The sequence below is a fragment of the Ursus arctos genome, unplaced genomic scaffold (genome assembly GCF_023065955.2).
Source record: "Ursus arctos isolate Adak ecotype North America unplaced genomic scaffold, UrsArc2.0 scaffold_21, whole genome shotgun sequence".
Lineage (NCBI taxonomy): Eukaryota > Metazoa > Chordata > Mammalia > Carnivora > Ursidae > Ursus > Ursus arctos.
The window spans coordinates 49,136,547-49,161,770 of NW_026622886.1; the positions used below are offsets into that span (position 1 = coordinate 49,136,547).

The following is a 25,224-nucleotide window of genomic DNA, read 5'->3' on the forward strand; positions in this document are numbered from 1 at the left end:
ACTTCTCTGTTCCTTAATGTTTTACCCAGTGGTATTAACATGCACTTATGATCCTTGCCTGAATTGGTTATGACATTGGTGGTTGGAAAATGTTGTTTCTCTCATTATGTCTACATTTTCTAGTTGGTGGTGTTCTAGGAAGAGCTTTATTTTTCCTCCCTCCCCTTTTTTTTTCTGTTTTTGAGGATCATTGTAGATTGGTATTTTAAAAAAATTCAGTATGTTACAATTCATTGCTGTCAAAAATACTGACGATATTCAGTATTAAAAGTACAGTGGGGTACCTGACTGGCTTGGTCAGAAGGCTGAGTGACTCTTAATCTTGGGTTGTGAGTTCAAGCCCCATATTGGGTGTAGAGATTGCTAAAATAAATAAACTTAAAAAAAAATAGCAGTTGTAAATTTGGTCAATGGGAGCCCCATCAGACTGACTCCTATGTCCTTTTGACATGACCCAGTTAGGCTTTGAGGACTTCCTTACACTCTGGCACTATAAGGAGTTTTGGGCTAACTTTGTACTTTACTTGCTTCGGACCTGGAATCAGTCCTTTCTACAAGGAACCCTGATTCCTTTAGTGGCGAACGATTCCTTTAAAGGGGAACCACTTTTCTTAATTATCCTTTGCTATCTTCATTATATCAGTTATTTCCAATTAAAAAAAATAGAGTGGATTCCAGATCTGAGATCCTCTGTGTCTTCCCAGATGTACCTGATAATAGTCTCTAAACTGAATTATTTCTCAGAATGAAGTCTGTTAGAAGCAGCTCTGATGACTTGCCATGAGAGGGAAAGTATTGTGCAGAAAATTGGCATTGTATTGGTTTTTTTTTCCTAACTTGGTGTGAAGGTGAAAATAAGTTTTCATATCCTTCTTACTCTCATGTAATCCAGATCTTTTCTTCCTATAGTGCAGCCACGTAAGAGTTGTTTCCCTCTTTGTATCTTCTGCTGTCTGAATTAAAATGTCCTTGGATAGGGAAACTCCATACCAGGCCTTTCATACTTAGTGCTTTGAGTCTGAACTTGTATTCACTTGTATATATATTTTACAATCGGACTTTGAGTACAATCTAGGAAAACTGACATGGTTAGGGTGTTTATTGTATTGAACATTTCTGTTGGAGTATGGTTTTATGGCTCCTTATGAGGTCCAGTGTTTTAGAGAATCCAAAATAGTTAGCCTTAGAATTGGGATCTGGTATGCCCCGATCACTTATGGTCCAAGAGCTTGAGAACATCCTGCTCTAGGACTCCACGTGAAATGAGATATGTCAGTTCCTTCCACTAAAACATTTTATGGTGAAGGTGAAACCCATTAAACCTATCTATATGTTCCACTGGTGTGGAAACATAAATTAGCTGTAAAGAAAGTGATGATGTGCTATTAACGTGTTCTGTTGAAATATTTAAAATCCAGTTTTCCTTGTGGAGGAAATGTAGCTTGTTTTTGGAGGGAGGGGAGTCTTGGTCATTTCCAGAAGTTATAGATAATATTTTAATTAACACCATTACTAGCCTATCAGTGATTATATGGCTTATGTATTTATTCTTTTACATGGATGACTGCTCTAAGATTACTTAAGAAATTAGCTGCCTGGCAACATAAAAGTTCAGGTATTAAAATGAATTGCCTGCCTTCCAACTATTTCTATTACTTGTCTAAATTTAGAACTATGTAGAGCTCTTGCAGAATTGAAATCTCTGGGGATTTTAATAGTCAAGACAGACAGTATTCAGCTTTTCGGAGTGAAGAAGAGGAAAGTTAGCTTCAAATTAATTTTTGCGCTGTCACTCAGACTGCTTAATTAAGACACAGAGTCCAGTAAAAAGTCAGGACTGTTCTGAGAATTTTATTTGACTGTTGCTGGAAACTTATTAGAGCCTAGGCTCTGGTGTGGACGGGAAAAATTTTTCCCCTCCTCGTGGAATTGCTGGAAGCTACTCACTATTCTTTCCTTACTGTCTCCCAAATTATGCTTGATAAGTACAGTTCTTATATGTTACCGGGCTGGACAGGGCATTACATCTGAGCTAGAGATCAGGTGAGCATTATCTTTAGGTACTTGTGAGTGAATTTTAGGGCATGAAGTTGTTTTGCATGTGTGTGAATTCAGAATTTTGTGGGATATTTTGAGGAGAAACTAATTTCATGTATGTTTAACTGTACATGAAATGTGAAAATCTCTTCATGGAGTTGGTAGGACTTCAATAAAGAAATAGGAAATAAAAGGAATTGTTATTTTAAGTAACTAATTTAAATATAAGTTAAAATAGAGTAAGATTTTACATATAGAGTGAATATGATGTATTTACTACCTGATTTGGCAATTGGAAATGTAGGACTTTGTTGCTACTATAGTAAAATATTTTAAGGATGCTGGGAAAATGCCAGTAAAATTACTATAAACAAAGAAAAATCCATACAAATGGAATGTATGTTTTTTTTCCTGACCCTAGATTTATACAAATGGTGAAATGTAAAAAAATTGACAACAAATCCATATATTACTCTTGAATTAAGCTTGTGTGCTTTTTTTCCCCTCTCTTTCTGCTGGGGCTTCCATAGATGAATTCTAGAAGTGAGGGACCTTGTTCCTTGGAGAAATGAGCTGCCCTCAAAGAATTTACTGTTTATTGAGACAAAATGTTATGAAGGAGGTAACAGGATGGTTTTTCCTTTCTTTTCTTTTCATTTTTTTTTTTTTTTAAATTTTATCTATTTGCGAGAGGGAGATTGAGCACGAGCAGGGGGAGGGACAGAAAGAGAGGGAGAAGCAGGCTCCCAGCTGAGCAGGGAGCCCCATGTAGGGCTCAATCCCAGGACCCCGGGATCATGATCCGAGCTGAAGATGGACGCCCAACGACTGAACCACCCACGGGCCCCAGTTTTTATTTTCTTTTTGCTCCTTTTTCTTCCTTTCTTTCTTTCTTTCTATCTATCTATCTATCTATCTATCTATCTTAAAGATTTTATTTATTTATTTGACAGCGAGAGAGCGGGGATGGGAGGGGAGGGAGAAGCAGACTCCCTGCCAAGCAGGGAGCTGGATGCGGGGCTCCTTGCAGGGCTCAGTCCCAGGACCCTGGGATCATGACCTGAGCCCAAGGCAGACACTTAACAGCCCAAGGCAGACACAACTGAGCCACCCAGGTGCCCTTGCTTATCTCTATTTTAAAAAGAACATGGATTTCTTTTATAATTAGAGGGAAAATCAGTTATTTAAAAACATTTATTAAAACAATAAAGGGGCTGTAAATCAACTCTCAAAACTTATAAAAGTACTCTAATAGATTTGTTTTCTAGCACTCTTTGAGTTCTTTGTTTCCTGGGCTTTGAGGCTATTTTTTTGGGTAAGCTGTCTTTTTTTCTATTGCAGCTGAAGTTTTATTAAATAACTTCAGTGTATTTAACCAGTCACTTAAATAACAAAATTTGTATTTAAATCTAGCAATATATAGCCACTGCGTGGCTCAGTTGGTTAAGTGTTTGCCTTCTGCTGAGGTCACGATCCCAGGGTCCTGGGATTGCCTGGAGTTGGGCTCCCCCTCAGCGGGGAGTCTGCTTATCCCTCTGCCTCTGCCCCTCCCCCTGCTCCTGCTCTCTTTCTCTTGCACTTGCTCTCTCTTTCTCAAATAAATAAATAACATCTTTAAGAAAAAAAATCCTATAATATATAATTCTGTTTTTTAAAAGAATATAAATATATGCCCATTTGAATTCTGGGAGGAAAAGCTTGTGCTTAATAGCTTGCCTGAACTTGCTAGAAACAGCATTTTGATGTCACAAAGGGATCCCTGTAAAATTTGAAGAAAGTATTAAGTGCCTTTACTAGAATAAAAACTTAATTTTACCACAGAGTGGCCCTTAGGTTGACAAAGAAGATTACATTTTTCCATAGGTCCTAGAGTTGTCCAGAGACAGCTTGAGTGTCACATAAGGTACTTAGGACTATTAGAACGTTCAACATCATTCTAGGGCTGTGGAATATAAAATATTTGTGTGTGTTAAAGGGCCTTAATGGCTGGCTGTGGAGATAAAACATGAACATTTGATGATCAAAACAACAGTAGATATAATGTATTAGATTATGTAACATAAAACATTAAGCAGTATGATTTAGTGGAGTCTAATTGTTTAGTACAAAGAAACGCAAAAGGAAAGAGAGAAACCAAAATAGAAACGTAGGGCAAGAGGTAGGTATTGAACTGGGTTTCAACAGAAGATTAGTATCCAAATTCATTTCAGTGGTTGTATTTCAAATATATATATATTTCATTTTGGGGATTTGCTTTTTATTCTTTATTTAAAAAAATTTTTTAAAAGATGATTTATTTGAGGGGCACCTGGGTGGCTCAGTTGGTTAAGTGTTTGCCTTCAACTTGCGTCATGATCTCAGGGTTCTGGGATTGAGTCCCGTATCCAGTTCCCTGCTCAGTGGGGAGCCTGCTTCTCCCTCTCCCTTTGCCCCTCCACCTGCTTGTGCACACTCTCTTTCTCTCTCTCTTAAATAAATAAAATCTAAAAAAAAAAAAAGATGATTTATTTGAGAGAGAGTGGGGGAAAGGGCAGAGGGAGAGAATCCTTAAGCAGATTTCCCATTGAGTGTGGAGCCCGATGTGGGGCTCAATCCCACAACCCATGACCTGAGCTGGAAACAAGAGTTAGATGTTTAACTGACTAAGCCACCCAGGTGCCCTGAGATTTGCTTTCTGAAAAACTTTATTATGGAAAATTTCAAATATCCAAAAGCAGTTTGAATAGTAAAATGAAACCCCATATACGGTTATCAGCTTATGGCTAACATGGTTTCATCTGTGCCCCTACCAGCCCCCCCTTCTGATTGTTTTGAAACAAATCTGTGACATATTATTTCATCCATAAATATTTCAGTATATATTTCTAAAAAATAAGGACTTTAAATAACATTAATACCAATGCTATTTGTATATCTAAAATAATGAACAGTAATTTCTTAATATATATCTGTTGTTCATATTTCCTGGATTGTATCATAAGTTTTTAAAACAGGCTTATGTTTAAAACAGGATTCAAATTAAAAAAAATAGGATCCAAATAAAGTCTATACCTTATAGTTGGTCAATGTATTTTTAAAGTCTCTTAATCTAAAAGATTCCCCCCACCTTTTTTCTTTGCAGTTTATTTGTTGAAGGATTGGGTCATCTGTTCATTAGTTTCCCACAGATGGATTTGGTGATTAACATCCTAGTAGTGTCATTTAACATGTTTCTCTATCCTCTGTATTTCTTTCAAATTGGCAGTTAGATCTAGAGACTTGACCAGATTTAGATTCAGTGTTTTTGGCTAGAATACATTATAGTGCGCTTCTATTAGGAGAGGTGTGTGATGTCTGTTAGTCTCATTTTTACCATGTCAGCAGCCGTTGATGGTCATTGTTTATATTCCCTTTATTTCATTGAACTTCATGAGGGGTTATAAAATGGTGATACTCAAATTCTGTCATTTCTTAATTTATTTTAGCTGGAATGTTTTTATAAAGAGATACCCTCTCCATCACCTGTTTGGTTACCGTGAGGTACATCTTGCACAGGAAAGGTGAGACAAATGCTTGAGTCTTTCTTTTAATTAACAGTTATTACTGTTTTCAAAATAACGACTTTGTTCACTAACATCCTGCAAAGGTGATTGATAAGTGTTTTTTCTTTAATTGTCATTATAAGCTGCAATTTAAGCCTATTTATGTGTTTCAGCCAAGTACAGTTTTATCTGTATCGACGTCTCATTGATTGCCTCATCTTGGCAAATGGGAACCTCTTCAGGTTGGCTCCAGCCTTTTTTTTTTTTTTTAACTTTAGTGTCTTTTTGATGTGATCCTGTTAGCTATGATAGCTTCTTTGTTTTGTGGAAATGAAGTTTAGAGACTACTCTGTGTAAGAGGTACTAATTGATTAGTGGGTTGGTCATTGTTTCTTTCTGTTTTTTAGTGAACAAGGCTAGGAGATAAGGTGGCTTTTTTTTTTTTTAAAGAAAGTATATCACAAGTTCATATCAATATTTCCAGTTCAAAGTCAGAACTATAGATTTTTTTTATATAACATCTTCAGTGTTGACATTTTTCAAATTACCAAAGTAATATGTACTCACTGTAAGAAATTTAAATAATTCAGAAATATATAAGGTAGAAGATGAAGATCCTGACCTTACCCCCAAATCACTAGTTAACCACTTAACACATTAATTTAAAGCCTTCATATTAGGTATCTTTTATTTTTATGTTAATTACCTGGTTTAGGCAACACTGAATATAGAGTTAAAAATTAGGGGTTGGTATTTTTTGAGGCCAGAGGAAAAAAAAGATAAGAAGTTATTCCTTCTGTAAAATGAAGATTTTAAAATATTTTTAGATTTACTTTTTAAATTGATATTAAATTTATATGGTTCAAAATTCTGAGGGTAGAAAAAAGCAGAGTGAAGTTTTCTTCTTATTTTGATAACCCGAACTAGTCAGTTCCTCTTTCCAGAGGCAACTAATATTACCAGTTTATTACCAGTTTTGTGCATCCTGTGTTCTTTTTTTTTAGGTTTGATTTCAGGTTTTTTAAAGATTTTATTTATTTATTAGAGCATGAGCCAGGGGGAGGAGCAGAGGGAGGGAGAGAAGCAGACTCCCCACTGAGCAGGGAGCCTGATGTGGGGCTTGATCCCAGGACCCTGAGATCATGACTTGAGCCAAACGCAGATGCTTAACCAACTGAGCCACCCAGGTGCCTCGCATCCTATGTTCTTATGAGCATAAAATATACATATATGTAAATATGTATATAGATTCTGTTTCCCCCATTTTACGTAATGGTTTTATGTCTTGCTTTTTTTACGTAGTAGTATAAGTACAAGAATTTCCTTATTCTTGTGTATGTCTAAAGAGTATTACAGGATATGTTTGTACTGTTTATTTTATCATTCTCCTATTAAAGAGAATTTTGATTTTTTCCCCCAGTCTTTTGCAGTTACAAAGAGTGCTGCATAAATAACCTTGTACATATGTCATTTTCCATATTTGGACTAATAAACTACTAAGGTAAATTGCTAAAAATGTATACTTTTGTAATTTTAAACATAGTGTAAAATTGCCTTCTAAAAATATAGGCATTAAAAAAAATAAGAATATAGGCAGTTTACATTTCTTTTTCTTTTTTTTTTTTTTTAAGATTTTTTAATTTATTTGACAGAGAGAGTGAGTGCGCACAAGCAGGGGGAGCAGCAGGCAGAGGGAGAGGGAGAGGGAGAAGCAGGCTTCCCGCTGAGCAGGGAGCCTGATGAGGGGCTTGATCCCAGGACCCTGAAATCATGACCCGAGCCGAAGGCAGACGCTCAACCACCTGAGCAACCCAAGTGTCCTGGCAGTTTACATTTCTACCGGCAAGTGATTCCAGATTTGAGACAGAAGATTTGGTTATGGTGGGTATATTCAAACTAACCAATTTGAAATTTTTTTATCCACGTATATTTATAGTGGAGCACTTGGCATAGGCATCAAATTACATTTTAGTCTTCTTTTAACACACCAGTAGTTGAGTGCCTATGAAAGAGTATCGTCTTTGCTCTCCACTATAAGCAAATATAGCAGATTAACTTTACCTAACCCTTGAAGAATGAGAGAGGCAGGGGAAATTCTAAAGTAGCAAACTTTTTGGTCTCTGACCTCTCAACTCTTTAGAAAATTATAGACTCCAAAGAACTTTTATTTATGTGGGTTGTATTTGCCAGTATTTATTGTATTGGAAATCAAAATTAGGAAAATATTTAAATATTTATTAATTCATTAAAATAATAGTAAGATCCTTACATATTAATATATAACATTTTTTAAATGAAAAAAGTTTTTTTTTTAACTTTTTTTTTTTTTTTTTTTTAAGATTTTACCTATTTATTTGACAGGGAGAGAGAGAGCACAAGTAGACAGAGCAGCAGGCAGAGGGAGAGGGAGAAGCAGGCTTCCCGCTCAGCAGAGAGCCCGATGCAGGGCTCGATCCCAGGACCCCGGGATCATCACCTGAGCGGAAGACAGATGCTTAACCAACTGAGCCACCCAGGTGCCCTGAAAAACTTTTTTAAAACAAAAGATTTAGTGAGAAGGATGGACATGGTTTTACATTTTTGCCAGTCTCTTTAATATCTGGCTTAATAGAAGATAGCTGCATTCTCATCTGCATCAGCATTCAGTCTGTTGAAATGTGTCATTTTGGTTGAAGTATTTGAAAAAAAAAATCTAGCCTCAGAGATACGTAGTTGGAAAATAGAGGAGTATTTTAATATCTTCGGGTAATTGGATATTCTTTGATACTATACCCAAACTCAACACGTGGTAGTTCCTTAAAGGTTAGTTGCAGTGTAGAATCTATAACCATATTAATGAACTTTTGTACTTAGTGACATTAAAATTCACTTATTTTGTACACTGAATGGATCTTTTACCCATATATGATTTTGAGTTATCATGAATTGGTCAATTGGAAAATATCAGTCACCGAGTTATGCAGATCTTCCACATGTTTGACACAGTTCATAATACAAGTAAAAAATCACACTCATGAATATTGCTGTCATTTCATCAGAAAAGTCTTAAGTATTAAGAAGTTGTCAAGCTCACAGAAGATACACTTTTTTCAAAATTTTGATTTTAGCTGAAAAGCTTGAATTTTATGACTGGCAACAAATACTATCATTTATTTTCTTTGAAGGAACAGGCTCACTTTGTTCATTTTTGTGGAGAACATCGCCACATAACCACAGTTTGCCTGGCAGTCACTTACTCAGGAAGTAATCGTATCCTATGGAAAAAGTGGCTGGTTGAGCTTGCGGCTCAGTTGCTTTTCCTTGAGACAGTTATTGTACTTTGATATGCTGCAGAACTGGTTTATACTTCCCGTTTTGCCATTCCGATTATTAAAAAGACGTACTCAAGAGTAGAAATTTAATAAAATTATTAATTTTTACTGCTTTAGCAAGGACAGTTATAAGTAAAATTTTTCTTTTTACACTGCAGGTGCGGGGTGGTGAAGAATACGATAGTACTAGTGCAGTTTGATACCCCTGCCTTGATGTATGCTAAGGCAGTGGCGGCTACACCTACCATTTCACTGTGGCGAACAAGGCAGATAACATCTTAGTGTTATTATGAAAAATAAGATCTTGTTGTTGTGGAAATAGTGGACTTCGTAGACCCCCTGGGACCATACTTTGAGAACTGCTGTTGTAGGTAGACTATGCATTATATAGCCAGAGATACTGAGGTGAGAAAAGAGCATAGCTTTCTAGGTCAACTACAAGTACTTTGTTATGAACTCAGGATATATGGAGAGAAAGAAAAAAGGTAGTCAGAGGCCAGATCATAGAGGAACTTAAGTATCCTGCTAAAGAGTGCTGAATTTATCCTATAAGAAATGGCGAGTCTTTGAAGGATTTTAAGGAGGGGAGTGTGTGTATGGTAGGGGTGTGGGTGGATTATGCCATCATATTTGTATTTTTTAAAGATCACCCTTATCCTAGTGTGTCTTGCGGTAAGGAGGCCACAATGATGGAAAGTGATGAGGTTTTAAACGAAGCCGCTGACGGTCATGGAGCCACAGAAGCCAGGCTGTACAAACCAGTGCAGGGGTTAGAACGTGTCGTTCCTAAAGCAGAACTAAGCCTAGCAGCATGTGTTGGTTGGTTGGATGGTCGGGTGCACAACCAGCTGCATTCATCATCATGTCAGTTATAAGCTATCCCCACAAATAAATACTCTTGTATCCGCAGAATCACTAATCTGACTTCTTTTACCATAGATTAATTTTAATCTGTTTTTGAATTTTATGTTAATAGAATCGTGTAGTATATACTCTTGTGTCTTTTTTGCTCAACATTGTCTTTGAGATTCATGAATGTAGTTGCATATAGCAATGGTTTGTTCTTTATCATTGCTAGGTAATACTTCTGACTATACCATAAGTTTTCCATTGAGTTGTTTATAGTTTGGGACTGTTAGGAATGATACTGCTGTGAACACTTTGTACATGGCTTTTCGTAGACGTAAGCACTCTGGTTATATGCCCAGGAATGGAATTGCTAGTTCATGGGATATAAGGACTTTCAGTTTTCTAGAGTGGTTTTATTTATTAATTTATTCTCTTGCCAGAAATGTATGAGAGTTCTTGTTGTGCTGTCTTTACTATACTTAGTATTGTCAGTCCTTTTAATTGTAGCTGTTGGGGATGTAGTGATGTCTTTTGTGGCTTTAATTTGTATTTCCCTGAGGACCACTGATGTGGAGCATCTTTAATGCACATTGGCCTTTTAAGGATCCACTTTTGTGAAGTGCTTTCAACTCTTTTCTTTTTTTTTTTTTTTTTTAGATTTTTAAAAATTTTTATTGGAGAGAGCAAGAGAGAGAGCAAGAGACAGAACAAGTGGGGGGAGGAGCAGAGAGAGAGGGAGAAGCAGGCTCCCAATGAGCAGGGAGCCCAGTGCGGGGCTTAATCCCCAGACTCTGGGATCTCAACCCGAGCCGAAGGCAGACACTCAACCAGCTGAACCACCCAGGCGCCCCAGTGCTTTCAACTCTTGTCCATTTAAAAAATTGGGCTATTTGTCTTTTTCTGATTTGTAGAAATGTTTTGTATATCTTATATATGAGTCCTTTGTGGGATACGTATATTTGCACATATCTTCTACAGATGTTTACATGTGGGATAGGTGCCAGAACAAATTATTAATAAGTGTTTTGCTGGGATTCTGTGATACCCGTTTTACCTATGAAGAGTGGTTCTATATATTATTATTTAGAGATTCTTGTTGCCTTACATGATGGGAGTGCACATGGTGCTTTTGAGTGTGTTGCTGTTGATGTTTTGAATTAGTCTCAGTTGACTGTGGGTGTTTCTGTTACCTACCGCTGTCAGCCAAACCACTCCAAATCTTAGTGGCTTAAAACAACTATTTATTAGGGTGCTTGGTGGCTCTGTCGGTTAAGCATCTGCCTTCGGCTCAGGTCGTAATCCCAGGGTCCTGGGATTGAGCCCCGCATAGGGCTCTGTGCTCAGCGGGGAGTCTGCTTCTCTCTGTCCCTCTGCCTGCCCCTCCCCCTGCTTGTGCTCTCTTTCTGTCAAGTAAATAAATAAAGTCTTCAAAAAAACAAACCACAACTGTTTATTTGCTTATGATTAAGTGGCCTGGCAATTTGGGCAGGGCTCATCTGGATTGCCTCTGTTGCACGTGGAATTTGCTGGGCTTACTCATGTGTTTGTGGTCAGTTGGCAGGTTGGCCAGGGGCTGCTTGTACCTGGATAGTCTCACTCCAGTGTTGTCCATCATTAGGCTGGAGCTGTAATGCAGGGTGCCGTGGCTTCTCCTGCAGTCTGTCTTGGCTACCTTGCATGGTGACTAGGTCCCAAGAGAGCGAGAGTGGAAGTTGCAAGGTTTCTTAAGGCCTGGGCTCAGAAATTGCATAGTGTCATTCATGCCACATTCTGTTGGACAAAACAAGTCACAAGGCCAGCTCAGATTCAAAGGGTGAGGAAATGAGCTCCACTTTTTGATGGGAATTGCTGCAAATAATTTGTGGCCATGTTTGATCTACAACATTGGGCATTCATTGCTCTTCCTTGTTCCTCCCTTCCTCTTTCTTTCTTTCTTTCTTTCTTTCTTTCTTTCTTTCTTTCTTTCTTTCTCCTTTTCTCTCTCTCTTCCTTCCTTCCATCACTCCTTTTAAATGAAGTGAATGGTTCATGTGGTTTTTTTTTTTTTTTTAATTGCCTTGTCTTTCTTCTTGAAGTTTGTTAGAACAAAGCTTACTTAAAAGGTTGTCTTCTGTGATTACTCGGTGTGGCCAAGGACCAGACATTTTCAGGTCCTGACTTCGTGATTGTTTTCCAATTACTATAATAATACCAAGCATCTGTTAATGAAGAACAGATTAGTTTCTTCCCCAGATGATTTTAATCTTTTTTTTTTCATCCTTTTTTAAAAAATAGGTAAGACCTGAGTGTTAATACTGGTCCTTTTATGAGCTCTAGTCCCAACTCTTCCATGCCTTGTTAGCCATCTAGAGTTACTAATATGAGTCTGAAATAACAACTTTTTTTCCCCAAGGTCTCAGTGAAGTCAGGAAGGGAACGGCTGTACAGCAGGAGAAGGGGTCTGGACTGCAGTTGTCTTGAGGAAACAGTGTTTTTATATGTGAAATAAACAAAAATCTTGGGCAAGGTGCAGATGCCAGTGACCTGTCAGCCCATCAGGATGAATCAGCTGAAGTCCTAGATGAGGTGACAGTGTCAGCACAATGAGCCCCTTACCCTGAATTTATTGGGCGTCTCATTAAGGTAGCTGTCATAACCCTTATTTTAGAGAAAAGTCAGAGTCATTGTTCAAGATTCACCTGACTTTAAACATTATTTATTTTGGAGGGGGAAGGTCACTTTCATTGTAGGAGTACTATTGGAAGTGACATGTGGCTGGTTTGCAGATTACAGCCGTTTTGGTATGCCCAAGTGTTAGTTGTTAGGATATTTAGAACTTGTCTCCAGGTGACTGGAGGCTATTTATTCTGCTTTTCCAAGTAAGTTTAATTAATTGTGTTGGGTCCCAGACAGGTAGATTTGTTAACTGTAGTTTCTGATTTATCTGTGGCCCAAACCTGTGATAATTTGATGGGAAGAGGAACTCTCGAGGTGGCATTTTATTGCAAAAGATGGATGTTGGCTGCTAAATGCAGCTGATTAGAAGGCTAGGGCACAGTATCTGTTTTCCTGGTGACAGGGTCATTATTAAGGTTTTAGAGAACACACCACCAGTCAGATGGCTGAACGGAATCTTCCTACTCTTGTGAGGTTATCTTCAGGGCGTTTGGAGTGCTTCACAGAACTCTTTATCAACTGTGTTCTCTCGCAGGCGTTTGCAGCTTGTGTCAATTTAACCTGGTTGTTCTGGGTTGTGAGGCACTCCTTAGTACAGTGCTGGTAACCAGATCTTTGTTGGTGGCTGCTGCCTGAGAACCTTGGGTTTTGGTCTCACAGACCCAGAGAACAGTGTTGCTAGATAAGACTGTCATCTTATTTTCTGAGTGCAAATTTTATCTTCAGAGAAAGCAAGAGAGCTGAGAATACAAGGCAGTTTGTTAGAGTGAAGACAAGAACACAGGGTTTTGACAGCTTGGCCTTGCTATTGGCTGTACAAATAAGTTTATTTTTTTATTTTTATTTTTAAAATTTATTTATTTATTTATTTGAATGAGAGAGAGAAAGATCACGAGCAGGGTGGAAGGGCAGAGGGAGAAGCAGACTCCCCTCTGAGCCGGGAGCCTGATGTGGGACCCCAGGACCCCAGGATCATGACCCGAGCTGAAGGCAGACACTTAAACGACTGAGCCACCCAGGCGCCCTGGCTGTACAAATAAGTTTAAAATTTTTTTTAAAAACTGAAGTTTGCCTCAGAGGTAGTACTTAGTTTTGTAAATTAATCAGACAATTAGACAACTGTTATAGTGCTTCTGTGTCAGGCACTATTTCACACTGGAGGTACAGATATGAACAAGACACACAAGATTTCTGTCCTCGAAGAACTTACATTTTCATTTGAGAAGATAGACAATTTTCAAATAAATAAATAATTACAGATTATGGTGAGTGGTATGAAGAAAGTAGATATGGTGATGTGATTGAGAGTAAGGGAGAGGGGGATAGTCAGATGGGGTGGTCAGGGAAGACCTTTTTATAGTGGTGTGTGAACTTGAAGGGAGGCAGACCCAGCATTTCCTGATAGGAGAGGAGTGTTCTGGGCAGGAGGAACAACAAATACAAAGGCCTCATGGGGAGTATGTGGTTTGGTATGTTCAAGAATAGGCAGGGGCCAGATTTTGTAGGGCTCCGTAGACCTCGCTTAGGATGATGGAAAACCATTGGTAGAAAGAAGCTGGTTGATCAAGAAAACGAAATGATCTGATTTATAGTTTTAAAAGATCACTCATGCTTCTCTGGGGAGAACAGATAGCAGAGTGCTCAGAGAGGAAGTAGATTAGTTACGAGACTATTGCATTTTAGTAAAAACCTGCAAAGTACATGGGGGTTATGGAGGATGGATGGCAGAAAGGAAGTGAACTTCTTTCAGTAAGTATTCCACTTCTACTTTTGATAAAATTGCAGATAGGGCAAGAAAACCGTAACATCAATACGTACTAGTGTGGTTTTGAATTATGTTGTTCTTGATTCTCTAACTCAGAGTTGGAGAGAGAACACTTGGTATGGCAAGGCTCTCAGCATGAACTCACTATGCCCACTTAAAAATGAGGCACATCTGACTCTGGAAAAGAGTGTGGAGGTCCCTTAAAAAGTTAAAAATTGAGCTACCCTATGATCCAGCCATTGCACTACTGGGTGTTTACCCCAAAGATACAGACGTAGTGAAGAGAAGGGCCATATGCACCCCAATGTTCATAGCAGCAATGTCCACAATAGCTAAATCGTGGAAGGAGCCGAGATGCCCTTCACCAGATGACTGGATTAAGAAGTTGTGGTCCATATATACAATGGAATATTACTCAGCTATCAGAAAGAACGAGTTCTCAACATTTGCTACAACATGGACGGCACTGGAGGAGATAATGCTAAGTGAAATAAGTCAAGCAGAGAAAGACAACTATCATATGATTTCTCTCATCTATGGAACATAAGAACTAGGATGATCGGTAGGGGAAGAAAGGGATAAAGAAATGGGGGGGGGTAATCAGAAGGGGGAATGAAACATGAGAGACTATGGACTATGAGAAACAAACTGAGGACCTCAGAGGGGAGGGGTTGGGGGAATGGGATAGACCGGTGATGGGTAGTAAGGAGGGCACGTATTGCATGGTGCACTGGGTGTTATACAGAACTAATGAATCATCGAGCCTTACATCGGAAACCGGGGATGTACTGTATGGTGACTAACATAATATAATAAAAAATCATTAAAAAAAAAAATGAGGCACATCTGGGCACAGCTTGAGGGCCTGTGGGGGAAGGCAACTAGTAATTTCTTTGCATAGGGGAGAATAAGGCATTTTCTGGGGAAAAAAAAAACCCACCATGCAGACAGTGTTTCAGGATCAAGGTTGGTGGTGAAAAGGGGAAGGGCAACATGCTGGTCATGCCTCCCAACCCTAACCAAACTACCACACATCTCTACTGCCAAAACCCTAAGGTGCAGGGGCTATAAAGAAACCAGAAGAGCTTTTTCATAGAAATCTTCGTACGATATTGGAAAGGCAGACTTCAGCGATGTGATACTCATGGGATAGAGTTGTAAAACAAAATGAAGAGTTAGGGATACTCTTCACTTCCCCATAGGACACAGTGGGGCTTAGGGATTTTGAGGGTTCCAAGAACACAGACTGGTTTGGCATATTAAGGGTTCTAGTGGTGGTATTCAGCACTCAAGAGTTTCTACTGTGGATTAAGCAGACAGCTCTCAGAGTCCTGTGATGATGATAATAATAATAATAGTAATAGTAATAATAATAATAAATATTGTAATCAGAGAGGGGAGATATTACATTTTGTGTTTGTAATATTTATTTCTACTCACAGAAGAAAATTCTGTCTCTGGCTTCTCTATATTCTTTTCATCTATTGAGAGAGATTCCCTATCTGCTAGCTCAGTTTCTAGAATTGTCTTGTATAAAAGGATAATGGGTAGAAAATAGCTGAAGAATTTCAAGGAGTAAGACTGGATGATGACGTTATATTGGGAAGTGAACCGAGAACTGCTTATAAGAAGAGGGGATCATTAGAGGACAAAGAGCCAAGTGAGCAGAGTATTGTATTGTGAATTGAAAATAGGAATAAGTAGGGGCGCTTGGGTGGCTCAGTTGGTAGAGCATGCGACTCTTTTTTTTTTTTTAAGATTTTATTTGTTTGAGAGAGAGAGAGAGTGCTAGCCGGGGGAGGGACAGAGAGAGAGAGGGAGAGGCATAGAATCTCAAGCGCACTCCTCACTGAGCCTGGAGCCCGATGCAGGGCTCGATTCCAGGATCCCAAAACCATGACCTGAGTGGAACCCAAGAGTTGGTCGCTCAACTGACTGAGCCACCCAGGTGCCCCAGAGCATGCAAGTCTTGATCTCGTGGTCGTGAGTTCAAGGCCTCACGTTGGGCGTAGAGTTTACTTAAAAAAATAATAACAATAAAGAAATTGTGCATTAAAGCAATGCATTTTAAAAAAAAGTAAGAATGGATATAGAGGGTTCAGGGCAGGTGTAGGGTTATGAGAAACATTGTGAGCAAAAGGAATTGGGAAAGAAGATATGAAGAAGCTGCTGTGGAGGGGTGCTTGGGTGGCTCAGTCGGTTAAGCGTCTGCCTTCAGCTCAGTTCCTGATCTCCCGGTCCTCACTGATCCCCAGGTTGGGCTCCCTGCTCAGTGGGGAGTCTGCTTCTCCTTCTCCTCCACCCCTGCTTATGTGTGCACTCTCTCTATCTCTCGCAAATAAATAAATAAAATCTTAAAAAACAAAAGCTGCTGTGGATTTTTAAATGGATATTTTTATTTTCTTTGGGAGTCTCAATATATTAAGATTTAAATTGCTTTTAACTTTTTTTTTTTTTTTTTTTTGAGGTTAGACTTGTTTCTTATATGTGATGCCATTCCAGCACTGGACTCATGGAGGCTGAACATTTATTCAGGTAATAATAGGTAATATTTATGGAGCACTTCCTGTGTGCTAGGCAACAAACTAAGTGCTATACCTGTATTCTCACTTAATTGTGACGCAACCTCCTGAGTTTGGAAGTGTTATTGTACCCATTTAATAGATGAAGAAACTGAGACTGGAGTATATCAAGACTGAATTCACCTGAATTAAGAAATAAAAAAGACTACTGCTGTAGTCAAAGTGAGAGGTGATGGTGGCTTGGATTAGTTGATGTCATTCCTCACCTGTCATAAGTACATGAATGTAAAGTGGTTTTGACTGAACTTTACCCTCATTTCCATAACTTTTCCCACTAGTGAATACATCATACTTTTTGTTTGTCTTTGAAACTATGGACATACTTTTTGGTAAAGAAAAATCCAATTTAGAGTTTTAACTTTAAAGCTTTTCTAACTTTTTAGAAAGTAGATAATAAGTTTGAAATAGTTTAATTTATTTGAGTGAATATCTGCAAAAGGTAAATAGATATTTACCTTACAAAGTGTTAATAGATATTAACAGGGGAATTCTTAAAAGATTATTAGTATGGATAAAGGGAATCTTTTGTGTGTTGTTTTCGTACACTTGAAATACTGTTCACAGGTGTTTTAGCTTTAAGGAACCTTATTAAGGCTTCTTGTAGGAGCTTTCTTGGTATGTCTAAATGTTTATTTACAGATCATACTAATGGTAGTACTTGCCAGAACTGAGAACATTTTTAGCAGTACCCAAAAACCAGTCAAAAATGAAGATTCAGCATCTCTGAAATTATAATGTTGGTTAATAGAAGTATTTGTAAATTTATAAAAATTCAAATTTACATGCCACCGTGAGTGGTTCTCCATGTACAGTATTGCCAGGTGTTGTTTGTACACTCATCAAGGTTAAGTAAAACTGTTTTTATCACTCCCTTATCAGTTAGTGAGTGGCCAGCATGAATATATTGCCCTATTTCCCCTTTCCCCATCTTTTTCAAAATAGATCTTGAGCTATAATTGACATACAGTAAACTGTACATATTAAAAGTATACAGTTTGTTAAGTTTTGACATATGTGTTGTTCACTCCTGAAACTATTACCACAGTTAAGATAATGAAAATATCACCTCTGCAAATTTCCTTATCCCCATTTTTAATACTTCCCTCAACTTCTGTGCTCTCTAGGCAACCACTGATCAACTTTCTGTCACTATAGAGCAGTTTGCATTGAATTTTATATAAATGGAATTGTAAAGTATATACTCTCACATTTATTTTTTGTTTGGCTTTTTTTTACTAAGCATAATTATTTTGAGATGCATCTATGTTGATGCATGTATCAGTACTTCATTTTTATTGCTGAGTAGCAATCCCTTGTATAGCTATAACACAATTTGTTTCTCCGTTTGTGTTTTGATGATGCACATTTGGGTTGTTTCCAGTTTTTGGCAGTTAAAAGTTATGCTATGAACATTTGTGTATAAATCTTTGTATGGGCATATACTTTTTTCCCCCCTCTAAGTTAATTTCTTTTTTTTTTTAAATTGTGAAATTCACGTAACTTATAATTAACAATTTTAGTGTATAGCTCAGTGGTATTTAGTGTATTTATGATGTTGTGCAACCACTAGCTCTCTCTAGTTTCAAAACTTTTTGATCATTGTGTAAAACATCCCATACTCACTAAATAATCACTCCCCATTCCCTCTTCTCCCCCATCACCTGGTACCCACCAATTTGTTTTCTGTCTCTATGGATTTGCCTCTTCTGGATGTATCGTATAAAAAGAATCAGACAATATGTGAACCTTTTGTGTCTGGCTACTTTAGTGTAATATTTTCAAGATTCATCCAAGTTGTAGCATTTATCAGTACTTTTATTCCTTTTTATGACTGAATAATATTCCATCATGTAGATATATCACATTTAGCTTATCCATTTATCAGTTGGTAGACATTTGGATTGTTTCCACTTTTTGGGTACTATGAATAATGCTGCTGTGAACATTTATTTATAAGTTTTTGTGTGGATATATGTTTTCGTTTCTTTAGGGTTTGTATCTAGGAGTGTAATTGCTGGATCATATGGCAACTCTGTTTAACTTTTTGTAGAACTGTCAAGCTGCTTCCATAGTGGCTACATAATTTTACATTCTCAGTAGCAATGTATGAGGGTCCCAATTTGTCTGTCTTTACTAAACTTATTGTCTGTCTTTTGATTCTAGCCATCCTTGTGGGTGTCAATATCATTATGATTTTGATTTGCACTTCCGTGATGACTAATGATGTTGAATGGAACTACTTTTCATGTACTTATCGGCTATTTGTATGTTTTTTTAGAGAAATGTATATTTAAGTCCTTTGCCTTTTTTGGATAACTTGGTTTTTTTTTAATTGAGTTGTAAGAGTTCTTTATTATGGATACAAGTTCCATAGTTGATACATGACTTGAGGATATTTTTTCCTATTCTGTGAGTTGTCATTTCACTTTCTTGACGGTATTGTTCACAGACAAAAGTTTTAAATTTGATTAAGTCTGCTGATCTATTTTTTCTTTTGATGCTTATACTTTTAGTATAATGTCTAAGAAAGTTTTGCCTGACCCAAGGTCACGAAGATTTATTTCAGTGTTTTATATTGCGTTTTATAGTTTTAGCTCTTACATTTAGGTCAGTGATCTATTTTGAGTTAATTTTTGTGTATACTGTGAGGTATGGTCCCAACTTTATTCTTTTATATTTAGCTATCCACTTGTCCCAGCACCTTTTGTTGAAAAGACTGCCCTTGGCCTGTTTGATTGTCTTGGTCTCTTTGTTGGAAAATTAGTTGACCATAGGGTGCCTGGGTGGCTCAGTCTGTTAAGCGACTGCCTTCAGCTCAGGTCAGCCCGAGTCCCACATCGGGCTCCCTTGGGAGCCTGCTTCTCCCTCTGCCTGCCGCTCCCCCTGCTTGTGCTCTCTCTCTCTCATGAATAAATAAATAAAATATTAAAAAAAAAGAAAAAGAAAAAGAAAATTAGTTGACCATAAAGGTTTATTTCTGGGCTTTCAATTCTATTCCACTACAGCACTGTCGTGATCACTGTCACTTTGTGTGGTAAGTTGAAATTAGGAAATGTGAGCCCTCCAATTTTGTTTATCTTTTTCAAGATTATGTTGTTTGGTGTGCCTGGGTAGCTCATTTGGTAGAGCATATGACTCTTGATCTCAAGAGTTGTCAGTTTGAGCCCCACGTTGGGTGTTGAGATTACTTAAAAAAAAAAAAAAGATTATGTTGTTTATTTTAGGTCCCTTGCATTTCCATATGAATTTTAGGATCAGATAGTCAATGTCTTCAAAAAAGCCAGCTAGGATTTTGTTAGGGATTGCACTTAATCTGTAGGTCAGTTTTGAGAGTGTTACCACCTTAGCAATATTAAATCTTTCAGTCCATCAACGTGGGACATCTTCCCGCTTATTTAATAGTAAGTTCTTTAATTTCTATCAGTGATTGTTTATAATTTTTAATATATAAGCCTTACGCTTGTTTAATCCTATTTTATTACACTTCCTTGTTAAAATTGTACCTAAGTATTTTATTATTTTTGTTACTACTGTAAATGGACTTTTCTCCTTAATTTTATATTTGGAATATTCATTACCTGTGTGTAGACATATAATTAATTTTTGTATGTTGACCTTGTATTTTGCAACCTTGCTGAACTTGTTTATTTGTTTTTAGTGGATTCCTTAGGATTTTCTATATGTAATATGATCATGTCATCTGCAAATAGAAAAAAAAATTTTTTGTTTTTGAAGATTTATTTATTTTAGAGAGAGAAAGTACATGAGTTGGGGGAGGGGCAGAGGGAGAGGAAGAGAGAATCCTCAAGGTGAACAAGGGGCTCAACTTGGGGCTGGATTCCAGGACCCTGAGATCATGACCTGAGCTGAAATCAGGTGTTGGCCACCCAACCGACTGAGCCACCCAGCTGCCCTTGCAAATAGAAAAAGTTTTACTTTTATTCCAGACTAAATGCCTTTTCTTTCTTTTTATTGCCTCACTGTCCTAGCTCTGTTTTTTCCTTCTGTTCCTCAGACTGGATATTCTTTTTGTTTGTTGTTTTTAAAGTTTTTATTTATTTATTTAGGTAATCTCTACACCCAACATGGGGCTGGAACTCACAACCCCAAGATCAAGAGTTGCATGCTCTTCTGACTGAGCCAGCCAGGTGCCCGCAGACTGGATATTCTTTGGGTTTTTTTAAAGGTTTATTTATTTATTTATTTTGGGGCATCTGGGTGGCTCAGTTGGTTAAGCGTCTGCCTTCTGCTCAGGTTGTGATCCCAGTGTCCTGGGATTAAGTCCCACATTGGGCTCCCTGCTCTGTGGGGAGCTTGCTTTTCCCTCTCCCTCTGCCTCTTTCTCTCTCTCTCATGAATAAATAAAATCTTTAGAAAAAAAAAAGATTTGTTTATTTTGGAGGGGGTCAGGGGCAGAGGGAGAGAGAATCCCAAGCAATTCCAGGCAGAGCCATGTGGGGCTTAATCTCACGACCCTGAGACCACGATCTGAGCTGGAACCAAGAGTCATGCTCAACAGAATGCACCACCCAGGTACTCCCAGACTGGATATTCTTAATTGACCTAGCTTCAAGTTTGTTGATTCTTTCTTTTGCCTGCTCAGATCTTATATCAAACCCCTCTACTTATGTTTTTCGTTTTTGTTATTGTACTTTCCAACTCCAAAATTATTATTTGGTTCCTTTTATAATTTCTTTCTATTAATATTCTGTTTCTGAAACATTGTTATACTTTTCCTTTAATTCTTTAGTCATAGTTTCCTTTTTTGATCTTACTTAAATTGGCTGATTTAAGTCCCAATGTCTGGGATTCCTAAGTGAGATTCTGTTGATTGCCATTTTTCCAGTTATGGGCCATACATTCCATTTCATGGTAGTGTTATACTGCTTTATGCATAGTATAAGAACTTTACAATACTATACTTCTTTTTCTTCCCTCCTGGCCATTGCCCTATTCTGAGTATACACTTTACTTGTCTGTGTGTGTGTGTGTGTTTTGAAGATTTATTTTTTTTATACACACACAAACACATATGTATACACACACATATATATATACACGTGCATATATTTACTTGTATGTATATATAAATTACAATGTATCTTAAATTATTGCTTTGAATAGTTTATAATTTTTTTAAAAGATTTTATTTATTTGACAGAGAGAGAAGGAGAGAGAGCACAAGTAGGGGGAGCAGCAAAGGGAGAGGGAGAAGCAGGCTCCCCCCTGAGCAGGGAGCCCCGCATGGGGCTTGATCCCAGGACCTTGGGATCATGACCTGAGCCAAAGGCAGACGTTTAACTGACTGAGCCACCCAGGTGCCCCTAGTTTATAATTTTTGAAAAATATTTCAATAATGAGTAAAAAAATATTTTCGTATTTACCCACATTGTAACTGTTTCTGATGCTCTTTATTCCTGTGTGTAGATTCAGATTTCCATCTATTATCATATTTATTCAGCCTGAAGGACTTGCACATGTCTGCTGGTGATGATTTTTCGCTTTTGTATGTGTGAAAAAGTCTTTATTTTGCCTTCATTTTTGAAAGATGTTTTCTGTGAGTATCGAATTTGTGGTTGACAGTTTTTTTCTTTCAGTCTTTTAAGATATGAATCCATTATCTTCTGACTTGACTAGTTCCCAGTGAGAATTCTGTTATCGTCTTCATCTTTGTTCCTTTATATGTAATATTTCCTTCCTCCTGGCTGCTTTTAAATTTACTCTGTAGTACTGTAATATTAGTGTTAGGTAGTTTGGTAATGGTGTGTCTTGGTTTGGTTTTTTCAGCTTCTTGGGTCTGTGTATTTATAGTTTTATTATAATTTGGAAACTTGGAACCTATTATTTCATTAAATATTTTTTCCCCTGTTTCTTTTTTGGAAATTCCACTGACACACATATTAGGCAATTGGAATTTTTCCTACACAGTTCATGGAGGCTTTGTTCATTTTATTTTTAATGGGTCTTTTTTCTTTCTGTGTTTTATTTTGGTTGACTTCTATTACTATGTTTTCATATTTTCTCGCCCTGATTTGTTCTGTTGTAATTTTTAATCTGCTATTAGTTGTACATAGTGTGTTTTTATCTCTACCATTTCAGAGATTTTTTTTACTTCTTCTACCTAACATGCTTACTTTTTCCTTTAGATTTTTATACATATGGAATATAGTTATAATAACTTTTTAAATGTTGCTCTTTATTCATTTTATAATCTATCATTTCTCAGTTATTTATTTTAACTTTTCATTGTGAAATAAGTATAATTTATAGGAAGTTGCAAAAAAAAAAAGTACAGCAGTATTTCATTGCATGTGCCTTTCACCCAGTTTCTCCCAATTGTGACAGCTTGTATAACTGTAGTACCATGTAAAAACCAGGAAATTAATATTGTTACTATCTATAGAGTCTATTGAGATTTGACAGTACATGGGTATGTTTGTTGGGGGGAGTTCTATGGAATTTCACTGTGTGTGAATTTGTGTATCCACAACCACTATCAAAATACAGAACAGTTCCATTTCCATAAGAATTCTTCCTGTTGTCCTTTTATAACCACATCCACCTACCTCCGCCCCATTCACGAACTTATAACACTGGCTTTATGAGTCTGTTCTCCAGCTCTTTAATATTGTCATGTCAAAATGTGAATTAAATGGAATCATACCATATATAACCTATTGAGATTGACTTTTTCTCCCATTCAACATAATTCCCTTGAGATCCATCCAAATTATTGCATGTGTCAATAGTTTGTATCCTTTCATTGCTGAGTAGTAGTCTGTGGTATGGTTGTCCCAAGTTTGTTTAAGCATTCACCTGTTAAGGGACCTCTGTGTTGGTTCCAGTTTTTGGCCATTGTGAATAAAGCTGCTATGAACATTCATGTTCAGGTTTTTCTGTAAACATAAGTTTTTATTTGTGTGGGATAAATGCCCAAGAGTAATTACATATTTCATTTTTAAAAGAAACTGTCAAACTGTCTTCCAGAGTGGCTATACCATTTTACATTCCCATCAGCTATGTATGAGTGATCCAGTTTTTCTGCATTCTTGTCAACATTTGGTACTGTCAATATTTTTTATTTTATTCTTTTATTTATTTATTTATTTTAAAGAGAGAGTGGGAAAGTGCGTGTGTGCGTGCATGTGTGAGAGTGTGGGGGAGGGGCAGAGGGAAAGTCTTAAAGCAGACTCCCCGCTGAGCACAGAGCCTGATACAGGGCTTGATCCCACATCCATGCAACCCATGAGATCATGACCTGACCCAAAACCAAGAGTCAGATGCTTAACCAACTGAGCCACCCAGGCGCCCTAGTATTTTTTATTCTAGCCTTTATGATAGATATGTAGAGATATCTCACCTGTTTTTAATTTGCATTTCCCTAATGGCTAATGATTTTGAACGTGTGTGCTTATGTGTCTTTTGCCCATTTTCTAATTGTTTGTTTCTTTGAGTTTTGAGAGTTGCTTTTATATTCTAGATACAATTCCTTTGTTAGATACGTGGTTTGCAAATATTTTCCCCAGTGGCATACTCTCTTCTGTGAACTCTAGACTCCTTTGCTTTCTCAGACTTTCACTCCCCTGTTCTCCACTCAGGGAGCATGTTGGACTCTGCCCAGATTTCTTCTGGGCTCTCCCCAACCTTTTCTTTTTTTTTTTTTTTTGACATTACTTGGAAGCAGTGTCTAGGCATTAAACTTGGGTAATCATAGGGCTTACCTTATTTGTTTCTCATCTCTCAGGAATCACAGTTGTATATTGCCTGATGCCCAGTGTCTTAAAAACCACGGTTTTACCCATTTTGCCTGTTTTTTTCTTTGTCTCTGCCAGGAAGGTAAATATGATCTCTATTATTCCATGTTAGTCAAAAATGAAATTTGCCCCCCCCCCACACAGCCGAATTTTTCAGTAACATTAGGAATACCCTGTTAGTAACTACTGTCTAATAATTTCTTCCTTTCTCAAGTTCTTAAACAGAAAAGGAGGGGGGAATAGAGGCTAAATATAACTCAGACAAAAAGATACTTCTGATGTTGTTCAGTGTCTGTTGAAGCCCAGCTACTTCCAAAAGTTTGCAAATCAATCAGATACAGGCTTAGAGCTAGAAATAGGTTAGCTACCATAGCACAAGATGATGGTGTGAAAAGATTTTAGTGACAGCTTGTGTGTGATAATATATCCTTTCTTGTTCAGGGTTCTCTGGATATAATGCTAGATTCTGGCTTTCATATGCCTTTTCTCTATTCTTATCCATATAGTCCTTTTCTCAAAAGAATGGCTATATTTATAAAATCACATTTTTCTATATTTAAAGGGTAGAGTTGACCAGTTAAAGCAGCCTTTCCAGCCTAAGTGCATCTCGCTAGGTAATTCTTCTTTAACTTTTGTTACTGGTTTTGGAGCTTATATCAGCATTTATGATGATTTGATAAATATATGGTAGGATTTCTTAAAGATTTATCTCTATATTTCAAAACTGTAGTTATCTATGTAAAAAATCAG

The 25,224-nt window shown here is 37.4% G+C and overlaps 1 protein-coding gene across 29 annotated transcripts in view; it reads left to right on the forward strand.

The window, feature by feature from the left end:
• The window catches only part of R3HDM2 (R3H domain containing 2), a 155,572-nt gene that overhangs the window by 20,802 nt on the left and 109,546 nt on the right, over nucleotides 1-25,224 (forward strand). For 16 of the 29 annotated variants that reach the window (XM_057316206.1, XM_048218238.2, XM_044384669.3 and 13 more), the window contains one exon: nucleotides 16,611-16,673. The gene's annotated coding sequence lies outside the window, so the exon portion shown is untranslated. Of the gene's footprint in view, nucleotides 1-5,501; nucleotides 5,577-16,605; nucleotides 16,674-25,224 lie in introns of those variants that run through there. The other 13 variants (XM_057316209.1, XM_057316204.1, XM_057316211.1 and 10 more) reach the window with 3 other exon arrangements.